The sequence below is a fragment of the Rutidosis leptorrhynchoides genome, chromosome 1, assembly GCF_046630445.1.
Source record: "Rutidosis leptorrhynchoides isolate AG116_Rl617_1_P2 chromosome 1, CSIRO_AGI_Rlap_v1, whole genome shotgun sequence".
Classification (NCBI taxonomy): Eukaryota; Viridiplantae; Streptophyta; class Magnoliopsida; order Asterales; family Asteraceae; genus Rutidosis; species Rutidosis leptorrhynchoides.
This window is the reverse complement of record NC_092333.1, coordinates 649,427,511-649,446,578: the sequence shown is the minus strand read 5'-3', so window position 1 is coordinate 649,446,578 and position 19,068 is coordinate 649,427,511.

Genomic DNA, 19,068 nt, shown 5'->3' with positions numbered 1-19,068 from the left:
TAAAGTGTTGAATATTACTCGAGTCGGAGTAGAGATAAGTAAGAAACGAGACGTCATCAGTCAGTTCCACGTTATTAGACAATATGAGAAGAAATACAAGTTCACGGAAGCAGATTTTCATAATCTAGATATGCTTGACATCATTCACATCTACAACTACCTCAGTATCATCACCTTTCGACCTTTTGCTAAGGCTTAAGCTTTGGAAGCTGTGAAAAGATACATAATGGAGACAATTAAACTGATGAGACGTGAAGATTTTTAAATTGGTCTTGAAGCGAATAGGAAAAAGATTCGAATAACCTGTTCGAATCAATACACAAAGGGACTGAAGGATATGAGAATGTTTCAAATGCAATTCGAACCCGAAGGGTTTGTATTTGTGAATTCTCAGAAAGAAAAGTGTTCATCCGCACTGAAGAGTTGAACAAATATTCAGATGGAACACTTAAGGCTGCACTGAAGTATCTTAAGATTCATCAAAACAAGTTTAATGAAATTGATATGAAAATGGGTCTTGGAGAGTTTATAAAGCATATCAGAGATCGTCTGAAGCTCCGGATCCGTACAAGACAGTTTGAGATTCTTCGTGGCCAGAGAAAGAGAAGGTATTTCAAAGAAATGAATGAATATCTATTACATGAGGGAGATTCAACAAAAGCATGGGGAGTCTAGAAACCTTCTAAGCAAATTTCAGAAAATCAAGTAGAAGTTTTAAAACTAGATGGCTCACGATGGAAACTAACGTTTGGATCTCTCAAGATTACTCAATAGGATTATATTGTAAAGTTCACATTTAACACTAAGGGGGAGATTGTTAGGACCCCGAAGTTGTATAGTGTTAATGTAAAATAAGCTTAAATGAAGGTTCCTTAGAAGAGGGCTATATAAGGAACCTAAGTAGTCCTAATTAGATAGCCATTGCATTGTAAACGAGTTCTAGAAGCTGTGGAATTTAAATCTTATTGATTCTCTCTCATACCGAGTCTCCTTCATCTTTACCGAATCTCATTCTAACTTGTCTCTTCTTCTAAACTCAACATGATCTGACCTATCAGTTGTGAACATCAATGTTTGTATGTTGTAGTGTAGCATATTATATTGTTCGTGTTATATGCTATTATTAAACTAGCTTGGGTTATTGGAGATTTAGCGTTATACTTTATGATGGTATGCTAATTATATTGCTAGTATGTATGCAGAAAATTGTGTAAGTGATTGCAAGTGAGTAAGTTATATATGTATATGTATAATTATTGCATTCACTAAGCGTTTTGCTTACCCCTCTTGTTGTTTACTTTTTAGGTACAAGTATGGAGAAGGGGAAGGGGTTGCCAGGAATTAGATATTCCCATATTGGTCGCTTAGGTGAAGCTTTTTGGAAGACGGCCTATTGTTTTGGGTAGTTTAGCCCCAAACCATGCTCGAGTGTCGTTTGGTTTAAAACTATCATTTTGTGGGTCGAACTTGTATCACTTTTGATTAAAGGTCTTCGTGCCTATCATGTTTAAACTTGTTGAATGATTAAATGATTCGTATAAACCGGTCGACATCATGTAACCATTTAAAGTGGTGTGTGAATGGTTTAATTATAAAAAAAAAATTCGGGTTAAATAAGGGTTGGGTTGTTTCAAGTGGTATCAGAGCATGGTCTAAGGGATTTAGGCGACTTGAGATAGGTGCCTAGACTTAGAATTTATTATGTATGCGTTTTATGCGGGACTTGTAGGAGATGGGTCGGACTGGTTTTGGTTAGTGCCTATGTTTAGGTGAACTAACTTTGCGTTAATTGTTTGTATTGTGTTTGCAATCATCGAGCGAGATAGACGTTGTGCTAGCGAGTTGATGCGACGTGCTCGCGTAACAATGACTAGCTACCATTGTTATGGGTGCAAATCGTGTCAAACAAGTAATATACGACGAATGTCAAGCAAGATGGGGCGGCGTGGCATATATATGTCGTTTCCTTTTCGTTTCGTTGTTTAATCTATATGCATTCTTTAGAATGAAGACGGAAGATGGAACCGGAATGGACGCGCCTACTCATGAAAGGAAGGATGAGTTAACGGCGAGGGTTGAGGCCGTGTTTGAACGATATGTCTCGGTTTTCACCGACAAAGTTAAGGAAGTAAACAATGAGTTAGTCGAAGGATGAGTAACTGAAATGGTCCGAGACCAAGTGGCTAAAGTCGTAAGGGAAGAGTTTGATAAGAGGTTTCCCAAACCTCAAGTTGGTGGCGGTGAAGGAGTATTAGTGAGTTTCGAATCACATTCTCCGAAAACAGTCGATCACTTTTTGGGTAAGAGGAAGTTTGTGTCAAATGGTGCTCCTAGTAAGAGGGCGAGAAGTACGCCTGAGGGTGTTGAAAACGTAAAGAAGAGGAGTAAGGGAGGTTATGGACCTACGTGCTATAATTGCATACAAAAGGGTCATTTGTCGCGTGATTGCACAAATGCACCTCCTAACAATGACATATGTTTTGAGTGTCGAAAAGATGGACACTGAAGGTCGGAGTGTCCTGAGTTGTTTTATGATCAAGGTAAAAGTGTAATTGAGAGCACGGGTAGCATGGAGAAGGGAGTGTTGGACTCCAGTACGTCTAAATGTTACATTTGTGGGCAAAGGGGACACAAATATCGTGAATGTCAGTCGAGCGAGCTTGTATGTTTTAAGTGTCGAAAGGAAGGGCACCAAAGTCAAAGTGTCCCGAGTTGGTTGGTAATCAGACTAAAAAGTTAGGAAGTTTCGTGCCTACGTGTTTTAGGTGTGGAGGACGAGGTCATTTGGCATGGGATTGTACGGGTGTACCTTTAAGCGCGATCAAGTGCTTTATTTTCCGAAAGGAGGGACATCGAATGTCGGAGTGTTCCGAATCGTTTAACAATCAGGTTTGGAGGTTAGAGCGCGAATATTGATGGATAATGAAGCGCAGAAGTCCAATAATGTAGCTTCAGGTACTTTCATTTTTCGATACAAATATGCCTTATTATTATTTGTTGTGTGCTGATGGATTCGGTTATGAATTTAGAGACTTAAATCTCATCTCGAGATCCACTTAGTCTCGAGTGAATGTGTAGGTAATTAGTACCCATAAGAGTACGGGGTTAGTAATTTCGATGACGGTGCAATAGGGTGGTGCTTAGTTCATTGACTCATGAGAGTGTGGCCTGGGGGCGAATGCAGTGTGTTAATACGTAGTATTGTTATGGGTAGCATTCCTAATAGAATTTCCCTACGATTGACGGTTGGATTGACGAATGAAGGGCATAAGACTTAATCATTCTAAGCATTCCTTAGCATTGAGTGAAGAGTTTGGTTTTACCAACCTATATAAATGGGCTTTAGTGTTTAGTTGATAACGCGTGCTGATTGTGGTGTCGTGAGTTGAAGAACCGTAAGGTTCATAGGTTGATCATGATTGAAGTCATTTAGTCGTGAGACTGGTAGCATCGGACGAATGGAACAATGTGATGTGATGTACGAATTGCGAGATACTATACTGGTAAATTTCATCTCTCTTTAACGAGATGGTTGTACAAGATTGTCGGGAATGCTGACATGGACTTAACGGTCGAACAAGTCAAGGACGGTGTTTGATGGCGAAGATGTGAGTAACGCAATTGGTATGATAACATTGTTCACTCTTTTTCCAGAAGATAAACATAGGTGTATTGTCGGTCGGACAATTGCGGGTGCAACGGGTCGAGTTGTGACGACCCTGAAATTTTCGACCAAATTTAAACTTAATCTTTATATGTTACCGACACGATAAGTAAAGTCTGTAATGTTGAAATCTTAAAAACTTTGAACTGTGTTTAATATATTCAATTGACCTTCAACTGCTCTCGACAATTCACGAACAATTAATTGTAAATAGATCATGTTTGTTGTTTGATGTACCACCGAGAACCATCAACCATCACCTCCTCTTTTATATATATATATATATATATATATATATATATATATATATATATATATATATATATATATATACATACATATAATGAACAACCACCTTCCATCATCATAATCTTTTTCTTTCTACCATCGACCACCAAGACACCATGACCACTATCGTGTTCCTTGTCTTCGTTTCAAGTTCAACCAAAAATCATCACCACCACCTTGGATCAAACTACCACAACCCACCATTAATGATACTCGTTTACAACTACTAATGTTACTCATTTGTTTTGCTACTAATGCCTGTATGATTCTGCTACAGCTACTACTACTATACTACGGTTTTAATGGAAACAATGAAGATGAATAATAAGAAAAATATAACATCATAGCTAGACCAAAACCATTCATTTATAACCACCAATCGTCTACTTTGTTTTCTGTTAAACCTTACCAACCTTTACCATTTTTTTTTACAATCAATACCTTGAACACACGATAACCATCTTGAAAGCCACCTTCACCAAACAACCCATGAGACTGCAATGTTCCTGTTACTACTGCTATTTATTCCTAGTTGCTATTCAACCCGCCACCACTCAGGTTAAGTCTTCTTGTTGCTAATTTCGTTTGTTGTTCAAGCAACCATACCATTAAACCATTTTCAAACACCAACGAAATCCACCATCATCGAATTTTCTGCTGAACACCTCCTGTTTCGGTGATATTCGATAATTGGTGATGAGGTTAGAAAGCTGGTAATGAAGAATCCACGTACATAAAGTTCATCAAATTAAATTAAACCAAACACACACCTTTTATCGATATTGTTGCCTTGTTAGTCGTGAAAGGTTGCTGCAAATTGAGAAATTCTGTACAAATTAATAATCAACTATAAACCCTTTATGGACTTGAGTTAGTGGAGTAATTTGGTGGATTAAATTAATCAAGTACATAGAATATTAAAATGGACTCCTTTAGACCAAGTGTGGATATGTCGACATATAGATCCACACACCATTATGGAGTTTGTTTCCTTTTAAGAAATCATGAATGATGATATAGATGACGGATTAATATGATTTTATGTGATGGTAAGATTATGAAGATTAGGTAATTAAGATAGATAATAATAACTAGGATGATTTGGTAATGATAGATGATTAGGATAATGATAATTATGATATGTGAAGATGATGATTTAGACGAATAATGATAATGAAGAGTGGAGGTGTTAAAATCTTGATGATAGTTTAAAATGTTAAATGGGTTTTGAAGAAGGCATCAGGCACAAATAGTTTAAGAGAATTTAAGGTGATAATTAAACAAAAAAGTAACAGGTGGAGAAAGGATTGGAAGGAAACTGATAAAACGTGAGGTCGTGGGTTCGAACCTAGGCCACTACAATATTTTTTTATTATCAATAGAAGCTGTTGGGCTGTCTGAAAGCTTGGGCCGAGATCCAAGTATTCTGTTGGGCTAAAATACATCTGGGCCGAATTTGTAGGATAAGAGAATTTATTTGTAAATTATAATAGAAAGTAAGCAAGGGTTCAATGGTTGGGCGTGAGGTTCTTGATCGAGAGGTCTCGAGTTCGATCCTTGTCTGGGGCAATTCTCGAGAATTTATTTCGTAGTAATTATGTGTATGATGGCACTGAACAAGTGCAGAGTTGACCTCGAATTCACGAACCTATATCAGTTTTATATATATTAAAACATGTAATTGTAATCGAACAGGTTTATATATATTATTTCAATTGTTATATATATATATATATATATATACTTTTATATATATTCTATATATAAGTATTTATTTGATAAAATGATATTAATAATGATAATGAATAAAGAGTTGTATTATTTTGTAATAACAATAATAATACTAGTAGTAAAAATGATAATAATCATAATAATGTTAAAAATAATAATAATATAGTTCTTATAATAATAATGATACTGGTAATAGTAAAAATGATAATAACGATAATAAATTTAATAATAACAATGCTAATAATGATAATTACATTTATGCTAAAAATGATAATAATAATAATAATAATAATAATAATAATAATAATAATAATAATAATAATAGTACTATTAATTATAAAATGATACTAATACTAATATTAATAAATTGTGTTATTTTCATAATAATAATAATAATAATAATAATAATAATAATAATAATAATAATTAATAATAATAATAATAATAATAATAATAATAATCATCATAATAATAATAATAATGATAATAATATTTAAAATGATAAAATTAATAATAATACAATAATAATACTACTAATAATAGTATTAGATAATACTAATAATTTTTAAATGATAATACTAGTAATAATAATGATAATATCATAAATTATGTTAATGATAATAATAATTAGTAATGATAATTAATAATAAGGATAATAATAATAATAATGATAATAGTTACTAATAATAATAATAGAAATAAAAATAAGAGTGTATACCTTTAAAAGCTTTTCTTAAAAAAATTGACCCAGACTGGGCTTGAACCCGTGACCTCTCACTCAACCGCAAACACACTTAACCATTCCACCATTCGTATTTTTCTGAAATTAAACCCAGCTAATATAAATATAACCCACTTTTATTTTTATCTTCTTCTTCTTCTTCAATTACTAGTTGACCAGAGAACATAAATCAACCAACATCTAAACGATTTAGATTATTCAATGGAAACACAAATAATTAGGACTAGTTGTTTGTATTAATAGAAAACAAAAAAAATAAAAATAAAAAAATATAAAAGAGTGATGCTGCTGTCGCGGCCTTTAAAAAAATGATTTTGAATTTGAGAACGTTATAGCCCAAGATTATAACACGAAATAAGTTTCAAATCACTCGTATAATCTGTTGTAATCATCATTTGAACCGAAAACTTCAACACGATTACGAATTTCGCGATGAACACAAAGTTTGACTTTTTTAAAATAACTTTGACTCCAAAATTAAGATTCGACTTGAGGAATTGGGACTTAAGATTTTGCAGATAGTTTGAAGGAATCAATACTAACAACTCTGCATTAACACATTTTGAAAATTCATTTGAAATCGAAATATGGTTAAAAAGTTTGAAGAACAGAGGTACGAGCTTTATTCTTGAATTTTTTTGATAATTTTGATCAAATTAAAAGCTGTAAATGATATTTGTAATTGATAATTGATAGGATAAGACCGTCTGGTATTTATAAACAAGAAAATGTGATTGATTGATAATGGATACAAAATAAAAACCAGTAGAATTAAAAAATATAATCAAGAGATAATAAAAATAATAATAATAATGCTAAATCACGATGGAAGAAAAAAATAATATATATGATTAGTACATTGTTTTTGACTTCTTAATTTATTTTTAATTTTAATTAATAATTAATAGATATATTAATAATAATAATACTATTAATAATAAAAATAGAATTAATAATAATAAATAATTATAATGATAATGATAAATTATTATTTATGATAATAATAATAATAAATGGTATTATTTTTATATTTTTAATAATAACTATATTAATTTTTTTATGATAACCGTAATAATAATTATGATAATAATATTAATAATCATAATAATAACTAAAGTTAAAATTTTACTACTAATTATAATAATATTAATATTAATAATGGTATTAATAACTATAAAAATAATAATGCTAATAATGTAATAATTTACATGTATATATACAAATATTGGGTAGTTGATATATATATATATATATATATATATATATATATATATATATATATATATATATATATATATATATATATATATATATATATATATATATATATATATATATTCAGATTGATAATATATCTATTTACAAATAGTTGTTCGTGAATCGTCGGAAACGGTTGAAGGATAATTGAATCCATATAAATAGTTTAAAAATTTTTGAGATTCGGGATAACAGACTTTGCTTATCGTCTGAATTATGAAATCATTTATAGATTAAAAATAAGTCAAAATTTTCCGGGTCATTACATAAACTGCCAACTAAACTACTATTAACAACCTAATAACAAACTTAAATATATTTACATTCTACTATCCTCTACTTTATAACTTGACACAAATGGTTCAAACTACAAACTTCGTATAATGTTCAATAATTTTGTATATGAAAGTTGTAGACAACAACATTTTATATATAAAAGTTTCTCATATATATGAATAATAAGTTCAATAATATTACAAAAATCATAATTATAAGTATCAATCAAAATAATAGTTGTAAAAACGTAATATTAATTCAAATGAACTTAAGTATATAATGTTAGGCTATATGTTTTTGGACCCTTTTAGATATTGGACTCACAAATGTACAACTTGCACACCCCAATATCTAACTCTTGGTAGACAAACCGAATTATTAACTGTAGCTAGTCTGTTACCTATAATTATTAAATTCCCAGTGTTAAAGATTATCAATTAGGTTGGTTGAATGGTTGATCGGTAGTTAAACTAGTATGGTTATTTACTTCTAGTGAATTTCGATGGTTCATTATTATAATCACAAACTTGAAGGGTGCGTTTGGTCCACTTAATGTTTATAATTGAATGGAAAATGGAAAAATTTCAATAAATGTAAGTTTTTGAGTGAAGGGGTTTGGTAAATCCATGTTCATTTAAATTTGAACTGAAATGAAATTGAGATTTCAATTTCATTGAATTTTATGAATGTTTGTGAATTTAATCCAACCTAAGAAGTCATGAACACCAAACTCATCTTGTGTTAAAATCTTAGCTTAAATTTATGTTCTTTACCTATTGTCAACTTTAACTACCTTTAGGTTGAATTATAGGATCTGTGTATCTAATAATTTTAACAGTTGAAGGTGATCATTTTAAGAAAAAGATGTTTTTTTTTTCCATTGGCTAGTCTTGCTGGAGTATTTTGTAGGCTGTGTGCCATTTTGATATCCATCTCGATAAGGAAATCGAGTCGTTTCAATCAGACTTATCCGATGATTAATTTATCTCCTTTAATTGGTTGCCAAAATTATTAGAAGCTTTTATCACTTGTTATCATGATTTTAAAGTTTTTTTTTTCAAAACATAAAGCCGACGTAGGTAATCTTGTTAATGAGTTTTTTGATAAAAGCATTTAGGCACTTGATATTTGTAATGCCTTTTGTGATGGGATGGAGAAGATTAGGCGTTCACATAAGTACTTATTTCAGATGCTTTAAATTTGAAACTCAAAAAAGTAATCACCTATATATATATATATATATATATATATATATATATATATATATATATATATATATATATATATATATATATATATATATATATATATATAAGGGCAATTTTAGGAGGGCCTTTGGTGGATGATATTGAGCATGAACGTCATGATGAAGGTTTTGTGGAGAATGAGTGGACTATGGGGAAGAAGAAGAGCAACCATTTATGTCTGAGGAGATGGCAGGAAAGTTGTTAGATGGAATTTTGACCAAAACGGCGTCATCGAAGTATAAGCAGAAGTTAGCACAGCCCGCCATCCGTGCAACGGATGTAGACAATTTATTTGCTTTGATTATAGGAGATGAGGCTATCAAACCTCCCGCAATGGCAGAGTCGACTCAATGTTTTGTCACTCGAATTGCAGAATATCCATTACCAAGAAATCTAGGAATACCATCTATCGGAGTTTATGATGGAACAACTGATCCTGAAGATTTTCTTACCATGTTTGAGGGAGTTATGAGACGGCAACACTGGGAAGATGAGGTTGCGTGTTATATGTTTCCTATGGCATTGCAAAAAATGGCACGAGAGTGGTTTGAAAGTCTTCCGCCCAGAAGCATTACCAGTTTTCTTGAATTAAGGGCCTAATTCGTCATGCAATATCAAAGTTTAAGAAGTTGCACACTATCCCATCTAGATGCACATGAAATCACTATGCACCAGAATGAATCCTTAAGCAATTTCATGAAGTGTTATACCATTGAGTGTCAGAAAATACCCGATATACTAGAGTCTCATTTTGTTTCTGGTTTTATTTTCTGTCTTGATCAACGTCGATTTGAAAGTTTTGTTCACACGTTACGGTATGATGTCCCAAAAACATTGCACTAAGCATTGGTTGTTTCACAGAAGCATTTGAAGGCTGGAAAAATGGGACATCCAAGAGTTAATAACTATCAAAGGAATTTTAGACAGCGGAACGGAGGGCGGAACATGAATGACAACTATCAGAGGCAGCATGAGTATGATAATGGTTATTAGAGGCAACAACATGGGTGGTGGGGCAATAATCACCTGAATGATAATTACTATCATCGCAAACCATTAGAAAGACACCCACTCATCATGGCTTTAACAAAAACCCCAAAGGAGATCTTATTCACTGAACCTATCAAGGAAACTCTCAACCCTCCAGCACCAATGGAGGAGTGTGAAGGGCCAAAGAGTGACAGGTGGTGTGATTTCTACGAGGCATATGGGCATGACACTGACAACTGTAAGTCATTGATGAGGGAAATCAGTGCTAAGATCAAGGTTGGTGAGCTGAACCACTTGTTACCAGGAAAGCAATATAGAAGGAATGACCCAAACAAACGTTTCGATTGGCAAGGAAAGGTGCGTCATGGTGGATGACATGATTGGAATAGAAGAGAGGAAAGGAAGGAAGAGAGGGATCTAACTCCCAAGAGACGTATTAAGGTTATCTGGAATGAAGGAGAAGAGTATGAGGTGAGCAGAGAGCACAGGACGGAAGAGCGGATGTATGCTCCTATCATATTCCATACTATTTCTAATTTGCGATTGTCAGAGGAACCTGTGGTTATTTTAGCTGTAATTGCAAACAAGCGCATAACTAGAATCTACACTGATACCGGTAGTGAGGCAGACATTTTGTATTTGGATTGTTTCAGAGATGTTCCGTTCAGCGTGAAAGACAGACTTCGCTATACGAACTTGAAAATTGCTGACATCACGGGAGAATCAATAAGGGCAGTAGGTAAGATCAAATTGGATGTGATGCTGGGAGCACACCCTTTGGTTCATACAGAAATCGTGGACTTCACGGTGCTTGATAGCAGGTCAAGGTTCAACGCTCTATTTGGAAGACGAACACTTCGAAAATTTGGAGCAATTTCTTCAACACCACATGCGGATTTACGATTAACTCCAAATGGCATAGTTGTGGTGCACTCTGAGTATGTAGGACCGAAAAGAGAAAGGCCAGTTGTTTATGATGAGCATGAGAATATGGTCAGAGGTGGACCGTCAAGACAGTTGTTCAACAGAAATGAGGTGAACGGATATTTCAAGCCATCGAAGATAATGGAACCTTAGACACAGCGCAGGACGCTGCACGGAGAACATACTATTTACATGAAAAGTGCAGCACAGTTTGTTAAGAATGTTTCTTTTTTATCAATTCAAATAAGCACAATGCAATTTTTGCAGATTTCTGGATAGGTTTGATCACCCTATCCATACGAAAATGTTACACAAAATATTTGTAACGACCCAACCCGTTAACCAACCAAAAACGCGAAAAAAAAAAATTTTAAAACTGATCTGGAGGGTGCGCGGCGCGCACCACTGCCTATGCGCGGCGCGCACAAGGCCTGAGACAGTTCTGATCAAAATGTCCATTTTTCGCGAAAAGATCTTCGACTTCCCGACACTTTTAGACCGAACGCTTTTCACAACAAACTCATATATGTAAAACTAACACGAATCAAACATAAAAACGATGTTTTACAAATGGGGCCCACATCGGCCGTTTTACGAGTTTAATACAATTTACGAGTTTCGACCACCAAAAAGTTTAAGTTCCAAACTACACAATGAGCATGGCGTTTGGGATTAAACTACCCAACTATCGGTCAAACTCCAAGAGCTACTAAAGCCAAAAGCGTCCCCTAGCATCAAGCGGGATCTCTAGTCCAATACGATGCCCTTACCCTTGTCCAAAACCGAACCTATAAAAATGGTAAACAACGAGAGGGTAAGCAAAGCTTAGTGAATGCAATAATTATACGAATACATATATAATTATACCTACTTGCATACACTTACACAAACCGCAAACATGCTAGCAACACAATTAGCTTATCGTCACATTACAAGCTATAATCTCCAATACCACAAGCTAGCAACAACCGCATAATAATATCACTCGAAATGATATAATATGCTTACAACACAAGTAACCATGGTCGACCAATAGTACAAGGGAACGGCGCTCGCGAAAACGCCATCGGTGTTCATAACATCCATAAGGGCACTTAACACCTCGCACCACTAACCCCTAGGGTGGCACCTTAACACCTCCGCGCATCACCCCGAGTGGCATCTTAACACCTCGATGCAACACCCATTATTTTACGGAGTGGTGTCTTAACACCTCGACACTACACTCCTAGGTGGCATCTTAACACCTCGATGCTACACCCGAGTGGCATCTTAACACCTCGATGCTACACTCTTCACGTGAAACGTGGTGTCTTAACACCTCGACACTACACCTTTCACGCTACAACAAATAGATACATTATATACATACGCATATAATTATTCCACTCACCTTAACAATTAGATGACGATTTCAACCTCCACAAGCTTCAAAGCAAAGTACCTAATATAATAAGTACTTGATCAACACACAAGCTAAGTGGACTCAATACTAACACTTACACATGAGCATTTAATGACTTAATGTATTAAATCGCCCATTTATACCAAAACCGCCCAATTAAAGTCAAGACCACCACTAATTACTTTAAAGCTAGTGATTAAGATCCAACAACACCAACTAATACATAATTAAGGTAATTCATACCCATCTTTCCAAACTAGGTCAATTTATTACCCAAATAACCATTTTAAGACAACACACCCATTTCGGGTCATCCACTAACTAACCAACACCCATTTACTAAATAACTAGGTGTGTTAGCAATTAACTCACCAATTAGGGTTCATAAACATCATTTAATACTTTGAAACCCTAGACTAGTCACCAATTAGTATTCAAGACTCAATTTTACCCAAGAACACCCAAAATCACCAATAATGGGTTTTGTGTTCATCATTTACTCAAACCCTAACTCTTACACTAAATCAAAGTAAGGAAAATAAAATTAGAACATACCACAACCACCACAACGAAGCTAGAGATAAGATGAACGACTTTAATGCTTGAACTTTAACCCAAAACAAGCTCCTTCCTCTTGGATTTAAGCTTTCTCTCTCAAAAATCACAATCTCTCTCTAGAATCAAAGTTAAAGTGATAAGGTTGTTGATTATGGAGTAATGGTGCTCCACAAACTGACCTATCTGTCTCTAACCCGTCCATAAGTGAATTTACCAAAATGCCCATCAAAATATCTGATTTAAAAAGCTGGAACCCGGCTACAGTAAGGGGTGCGCGGCGCGCTCCCTTTAGTGTGCGCGGCGCGCACTAGGCTCATCTCACTCAGTGACTTCTGTTTAACAGCACAACATCACCCACACTCTATGTAACATATTTACACTGCTGTACAAACTGATTAGGGTCTTACAATATTGTAAGTGCAGCAGTTTAGTATCAATGATATTTTCTCTTTTTTCTACACGCAAAGCGTTACGTGTTACGAATGTAGAACATTGCATTCATACCTACCCACAAAAGGTAAGTCATTTTTATGCCCCCGATGGTAGAGGCTTTTGTGTCAACATTATAGACACAAGGGATCGGCTAGTGTAAGTATTAACTTCACTAGAGAGCACCGAGGCAAAAAATACAATAACTCTTGAATGTTATGACATACACAATCGTTTATCTTAACTGCATAAATCCATTTATACGGAAAATGGAAAAGTTTCATACTAAAATATAAGTGTATTTTTTAAAAATTCGCACAATGCCTAAGCGCAACACGCTAAACGGAATACTGATAAATTCCTTAAATACATATATTACACATTCCATAAATTCATCATTTTCATGACCCATTATTAACATACAAACATTATGACTGGCAAGATTCATTATTTGTTTACAAATTTGACTTCAGCTAAGGAAGCAATATATTATGTAAAACAAACCTTCTAATGCAACACGGAGAGCGGATGATGTTTTGATACATTCGTCATGCGAAAAACAGTAAAAGCAAATATGTTTTATTGGCAAGACTGATACAAAACAAACATAATGAAGTCATAATTACATATATATTACGACGTGTAACATGAAAATTTATCATATTGGTAAATTTATCATTTGTCTTCACAATAATAGCTTCAGCAAAAATATCATATGTTACAACAAAGCAAAGCCTTTGGCGCAGATCGGAAAACGGATGAAGGTTTAATGTATACATTATGTGAAAGCAGTTAAGGCAAAAGTGTTTCATATATGATATGGCATATGGAATACATGTTTCCCATTGCTATTGTTAGTCGCGCATATTCAAAATATTAAGCATATTAAAGCATATGTTAAACATACTAAAGCATGGTAAAGTTATGTAAAGCATCATATATTATACAATATATGCATAAGTTGAAAGCAGAATCAACATTGTATAATTATTACAGACATTTCAAATTGTTTCAGATCAAATTGGTACATTTAGAATATCTTTCACATAGACTTCATATTCCTTGCACACCTCCTCCAAAGACATAATCTTCAGGGTAGAGACTTCATCTCTGGCAGTTATAAATTCAGCTGCAGCATCCGGTTTAATATGCTTTGCAATGCCAGCAGGTAAGGGATCTAGCTTGTCAGGGATGAGGCTGACGACCTCTTTAACAGCAGTAGAAATATCTTTTGCAGTGGATGCTTCAAGATATTTGTGGAAGGTCTGACCAACAAGCTCAGAATCAAGTACCCTCTGTACAAGACTAGGAATGCCAGCTTTCAAATCTGTAAAATTCTTTTGGGAAGCAACAGAAGTTGTAGCATTCTCTCCAACTACACATTTTTCCTCCTCTACCACCTTCTTTAAATCCTCAATCTCCTTCACTAGCTTCTCCTTCTCCTCCATCAACTTCTCTTTTTCAGTCCTTTTCTCAACACACTTACTTTCCACCAGCTTCAAAGACTCATCTCTTTTTTGCACAAGCTCTGCTGCAGTCCTCCATTTCTAATGCACATCTTGCATTTCAATCTCTAATTTCTTCAACTTGGTGGAGTTGTGAAGGGCATTTCCAACAACAGCTTCTTGAGCCTCCTACATCTTGAGACCATGAACCACATGCTGTGTAAGTAGCAACAAAGATGCAGCAGTGGATTGACAGCTTTGTTTGTGCGTCATGGCGGACAGTGAAGAGGATAGATCAGCAATTGCGTTTGCCTGCACATGAAACATATAAATACATTAAGTACATTATTATCCATTGGAGAAATGGTAATTATCTTTAGCAGTTCAAGCAAAAGATTTACCTTCAAGAATTCAACAAAACTGTCAGATTTGTTGAGAGGATCCTCAAGAAATGTTTTTAAACTGGAAAGCGGCACAACGAATGGCGGTTGGGAGGAAGAAGAAGACAGTGTAGTGCCAGCACCTCTAGATAGCAAGGGAGTAGAGAAGGGTGGAGTTTCATTGGTTTCATCATCATCCTCAATATCAATAGCTTCATTATTCTTATCATCATCACCACCAGCTGTGGTTTCATCACCTTCTTCATCTTGCAGAATCATTCATAAGGGATAAAGAAACAAATGAGCATAACGACATATTATGTGCATTATTAAAAAGCATAAGTGTAAAGCATACTTCTTTTCTTTGATTTAACAGCAGTTTCAACCACTGGGCGCTTGCCTGCACGCTTTGAGCGCTTTGCATACTTCTTTGCGCTAGGCGGTTGGGGGGTGGTTTCAATAATTTCAACCTCGGGAGAAGGTTGTGCAACACTACCACCATCGCCCTCCGTGTTCCGTTCTGGGCTCTTTATCAGTTGCTCAAACTCTGCATGTTTGGCTTTCTCAGCCTCAATTTCTTCTGCAGTTTTCTGTCGTTCAGACACAATAACCTTATCCAGGTTGGCTTTCTTAAACGTCTTGTAAACCCTCATTTCTCCTTCTGCATTAGCAAAACACAAGCAGAAAAAACATATATAAGAACACATGTGATTTATGTTAACACAATATAAACATAACATATTCATAAAGGAGCCTACCATGGCCTGCCCAACGCAACACTGGCATATATCCAGAACACCAATTGTCACTCATAATGCAGAGGACCAGAATGGCTTCATAGTCGGCACAAGATCTTTGTGGAAGTTTCAGCATCTTCCAAGCTTCTATAGTTGCTTTTTCCTCCTCTGATGGCTCAATAGCTTTACTAACCCCAATTTTGGTTTTACCCCATTTACGAACACTTGCCCAAACATCTTGGATAATCCTCTCATTAACAAAGAAATAGGGCTCTTTCCAGTTTCTTAAAGACGTTTCCTTATCACCAGTAAATGCCTTCCCTGGTTTGCAATCGAATGTGTACCAGCATTGACTCACTAATTGAGTCCTAAACAGTTCGTGAAAAATATTTACACTAGGTTCTCTATTTACGGAATTGAAATACAATTCAAAAAAAAATAATTTTTTGGAGACCGAGAGGGTAAATTTGGCTCAACCCTATCCCATAGTGGGCAAGAATTTCCTGTAGAAAGACGGAAGGAGGTATACGGAGGTTTCCTACAGATAACTGTAATTAATACAGGGAAATCATCTTCGAGGGAGGTTTATTGGCTCTATCACATGAAGAAGGAACTACAGGATTTAAATGGCGAAGATTTTTGTATTCTATACATAATTTCTCTATTTTTGCTTCCGTTATGCTTGATGGAATTGTATTTACATTACGAGTATCCTTCTGGGAAGACGCGTTGCTTGACTCGACTATGGTAGTAATAAAGAAAAAGCAATAGAAACATAGAAGAAGAAGAATTGAGAACTAACCTTGCGCAATTAATTGTTACGAGTCCTAGATGTAATTGCAGATGATCTTGAGAGAATTTGAGAAGTTTTGAAAAAGGAAAATTGAAATGGGGAAGGGCAATTTATAGTCAAGTTGTTGGACGATGAAAGGACAAGATTGAGCCACGTGTATGGCCTGGCTTAATGGGGTATACAATTTGAATTTCAAAAATAAATCAAAATAAAATTAGAGAGGTTTTGGGGGGAAAGTCATCAATGGAAGTGTAACGTCAGGACAGAGAAACAGACGGCTACAACAGTTTATGTCCCCGAGGAAAAAGGCATCTTTTATTTTTATAGTTTAATGACTTTATTTTTTACAAAAATAAAGACATTAAACTGGGGGGACTTAATGGTGTATCCTAGGGGATACACACATAAAAGCAACATTTTTATACAGCAAAATAGATTAAAAAGCATAAAAGATATCAATATTTGGCAGTTTTTAGCATTTACCGTCCAGCGTTCAGCAGGCCGCCCAGCGTCATGCTTAAGCCCTGCAGACAACTTCTATGCTTAAGCCCTTTTACTAGGCGCGTGAGCGGCACGCAGCCACGCCAAATTCGGTTCCGGATATTTCGCATAACAGAATTAATCAGCGATTGACACGTGTATCCCGAGAATTTCGGACATTCTACGCCTATAAATAGACCCCTTGGGTCACCACATTTCACATATGAACTTCAGTCAGAGAGAAGTACACTTTCTCTCTCACACAGTTCTTTCTCACTCCAAAAACATTAACTACTTAGCAACAGAACGCTGACGGGTCAATTTCAGATTGATCCAAAGACTGATTGAGGCCACCCCACAAAATTCTCATCCGTGTTTCGGGTCTGCAGGGATTACTTCCCGAGGGCAAACATTAGTCGGCATCATATCGCTCAACGCTAGGCTATTATTTTATTGTACTGGTACCTTACACCCGCTATACGGAAAATAGTACCATCAATGTGTTTGTAGTTTATTCGCTCTAGCTTGTATCTTTCGCTTGTTCAGACCAAACGGATGACATTGTGGTTGTATTTTGTTGTTCTCTGGCTTTTGTTTATTTTTTGTTCGGTCGCTATCTTTCTTTGTCTTTCTAGGTTCGAGCCTCGTCTCGATCCCCAGCTTTGTACTTCAGTTTGTCGACGTTTTCTCTTTGAAAACGTGTTCGTTTCGATATGAGTATTCGTATTTTTAGCAAAAATAAAAATAAAAAAATTTAAGCGCCTACCACGCTTCACGAGAATACTTTTATAATTTGCAGTGATTTTCGCAGTAGTTATGAGTAGTTATCGCTGACCGGTATTTTGAATCTATCGAAGGAAATAGTAATAAATTTACCATTAAAATGATGGTATTTCTCTGATAATGCTAAAAACGAACATATATTTCATAGCGTTATTCCCCAAGAAAGACAAGCTTTTAGTTGCAATTGTTCTATTTACAAGTGATATTCGTTTAAATATTAAAAGGTGAAGACAAAAGACAGATTCGACGAATTGAAGACGCAAACGACCAAAAAGCTCAAAAGTACAAAATACAATCAAAGAGGTTCCAATTATTGATAAGAAACGTCTCGAAATTACAAGAGTACAAGATTCAAAACGCAAAGTACAAGATATAAAATAGTACGCAAGGACGTTCAAAAATCCGGAACCGGGACCATAGTCAACTCTCAACGCTCGACGCAACGGACTAAAAATTACAAGTTAACTATGTATATAAATATAATATAATATATAATTAATTATATTAATTATATATATATATATATATATATATATATATATATATATATATATATATATATATATATATATATATATATATATATATATATATATATATATATATATATATATTATATTTATAAAATAAATCGTCAGCAAACAAAGAGCCAAATGTGGGTAAGCTGTAAAAACAAACTCCGCGACTCGCGGAGTTTGAAAAAGGAAAGGGCCGCGAGTCGCGGAGCCCCAAATTTAGAAACTGCCTATAAAGCTCGCGCATTCTGATCGTAAAAAAACCAACATATATATCCATCCATCTATCTAAATGTAATATTTATATTTATAATTTATATTTTAATTTTAATTTTAATTTTAATCCTAATAATAAGGGTATGTTAGCGAATGTTGTAAGGGTGTAAGTCGAAATTCTGTCCGTGTAACGCTACGCTATTTTTAA